Source organism: Nicotiana tabacum, chromosome 9, assembly GCF_000715075.1.
Source record: "Nicotiana tabacum cultivar K326 chromosome 9, ASM71507v2, whole genome shotgun sequence".
Classification (NCBI taxonomy): Eukaryota; Viridiplantae; Streptophyta; class Magnoliopsida; order Solanales; family Solanaceae; genus Nicotiana; species Nicotiana tabacum.
In genome coordinates, this window is record NC_134088.1 from 78986417 (window position 1) to 78989114 (window position 2698).

A 2698-nucleotide genomic window follows, 5' to 3' on the forward strand; every position below is an offset into this window, starting at 1 on the left:
CATAAAAAGTCAAACTTAGTTGTCTCTTTCAAATTTAAAGCTTCTAGATGAGAATCATTCTTTCAAATCAATTCCGAATAACCTGAAAACCAAAAACGATGATTCACATAAGTCATATTACAGCATACGGAGATACTCATGCCCTCATACAACTGAGCGAAGTGTAAATGCTCAAAACGACCGGTCGGATCATTACAACAGGAAAGACAAACTTATCTACCCGAACTAAAACATCTTCCACTATCCCCTCAGGTATCAGAGTCGTTTGATCAACCAGTTGCAAATATATTGGTGCTGACATTATCTCTCCAATCTCATTCTCCAACTTTTTGTAAATAGACAAAGGCATTAGATTAATTGAGGCACCATAATTACATAAAGACTTATCAAATTTAATAGTGCCTAAAGAGCACGGTATAGTAAAACTCCCTAGATCTCCACACTTTCGTGAGAGTTTGTTTTGCAAGATTGCACTACAATGAGTTGTGAGCTTCACCATCGAGGTCTCTTCTATCTTCCTCTTCTTTGTAAGGATGTCCTACAAGAATTTGGCATAAGCTGGCATTTGTGAAAGCACTTCTGTGTATGGAAAATTTACATTAACATGTTTCAGCATATCCAGAAATCTCTCAAATTGCTTGTCCAGCTTTTCTCTATAGGGCTTTTGGGGAAAAGGTAAAGCATGCATGTGTTTGCTCTCTTCAGATTCATCCCTTCCTGAATTCTCTTCCTTCTTCTTTTTCTTAGTTCCTTTCTTGCCTTTCTTCTTCTTATCAACTTCATTTTTCAGTTGTTCCCCACTTTCTTTTTCAGGTATCACATCTTTTTTGACTTGGGCGGGCTCTTTCAACACTTGTCCACATATTAGAGTTACAACATTCACTGTTTCTTTGGGGATTCTTTCAGTATCAGCTGGCAGAGTACCTGGGATCCTTTCAGATAATATTGTTGCAATCTGTCCAACTTGTCTCTCCAGATTTTGAAGACCAGTACCTATTTTCTTGATAGCTGCTCTATGTTCCCTTATAGCTGCACTATAAATTTCCACCTTCTCATCAGTTTTCTGAATGAAGGACTTCATGCGATCGTCTAAGACAGACTGAATGGCTTGTTGAAGTTGAAATTGCTACCTCTGCTGATTTTGGTATGCTGGAGCTCCTTGTCCCTTAAATCTGACGTTATTTTGTTGCCATGCATTTGCAGTACCCCCAGGTGAACTCCATGAAAACTCGGGGTGCTTCTGACTCATTGCATTAAAATTGTAATTACCCACAACATTCACTTCCTCAATTGAGGCCTGACACTCATGAGTAGGGTGTCCTCTTCCACATATATCACATGCTACATGAGGTTCACTCTGTATCGAAGATAAGGTCAGTCTCCGTATTTTTTTTGCCATTGCATCAAGTTGTACCTGCTAACACAACACAAATGTGTTAGCATCAACATGGTGAACACCAGTTGATCTTCTTCTTATATCACTCTCAGAAGGCCAATGTTTTGCATCTTCAGACAACTCATCTAGAATTGTGATTATCTCCTCTAGAGTCTTCTTCATCAACGAGCCTCCAGCTGCATTACTCAATGTTATACGTGAGGCCAGTGTTAATCTATCCCAAAAGTCATGGAGTTGCATCCACAGTTCAATTCCGCTATGTTGACACTTTCAAACTAATTCCTTAAACCTTTCCCAAGCTTCAAACACAGTTTCAGTATCTTTCTGATAGAAGTTATGGATTTCTCTTCTAAACTTGCTCGTCTTAGCTGAGGAGAAATATTTATCAAGAAACTTTCTGGTCATCTCCTCCCATATTCTAATTGATCCCTGAGGCAAGCTTCTAAGCCACTGTTTTGCATCATCTTTGAGTGTGAAGGGGAATGCCCTTAAGTAAATTGCATCTTGTGAAATACCATTGTATTAAAAGGTGTTCATAATCTCCTCGAAGTCCATTAGATGGTTGGTTGGATCTTCGTTCATCTTTTCTCTGAAGGCACAATAGTTTTGCAGAGTTTGGATCAACCCTTGCTTCAATTCAAAATTGTTCGCTGCAACTGGAGGTGGACTAATACTTGTCAAAGACTTGTCAATCCTTGGTTGTAGACTAGTCTAGCATAATTACCAAGTAGTCTCCCAGCCCCGTGAGGTATATTTCCGAACTGGTCTGCACCCAAGGGTTGATTCTAAACACCAAGCGTAAAAAGAGAAAATTAAAATAAAACAAAGTGAAAAAATCCTGAATTAGCACTACGAACTATTTCAAACACTATTGATTGGCAATCCCCGACAACGGCGCCAAAATTTGACGAGCTCAGAACACATACCTAAATTATGCTCGCTAATCAAATATAGTATAGTATAATATCATATCCACGGGGATTGGATTTAAATAGTATTCTAGTAGTTTCTAGCTTGATTGCTATTCAAGATGATCAACAATTGAGATTTCTATGATTTCTAACTACAATTAACGAAGAATCTAAAGTCATTGACTAATGACAATTGACGCAAGTAATGAACAAAGAAGGTTATCAATGGGAGAAGATAGGGTTTTGATAAGATAGGTGCAAGATAATTATTTGGGATCTAACTCTAGATAATTCACTTCTAATATTCAAGTGATTCTCTCAAATTCACTCAATTATTAGTTCAACTGTTTAGTAGAAACTCTTCTCTCGATTAAGTCTCAGCCTCAAAAGA

General features: G+C 38.0%; 1 non-coding gene across 1 annotated transcript; it reads left to right on the forward strand.

The window, feature by feature from the left end:
* The first annotated feature begins 1646 nt into the window (after nucleotides 1–1646).
* LOC142164466 (small nucleolar RNA R71) lies at nucleotides 1647–1753 on the forward strand. Its single transcript, XR_012695234.1, has one exon. It is a non-coding gene; the product is annotated as a small nucleolar RNA R71 (small nucleolar RNA).
* Nucleotides 1754–2698: the final 945 nt, after the last annotated feature.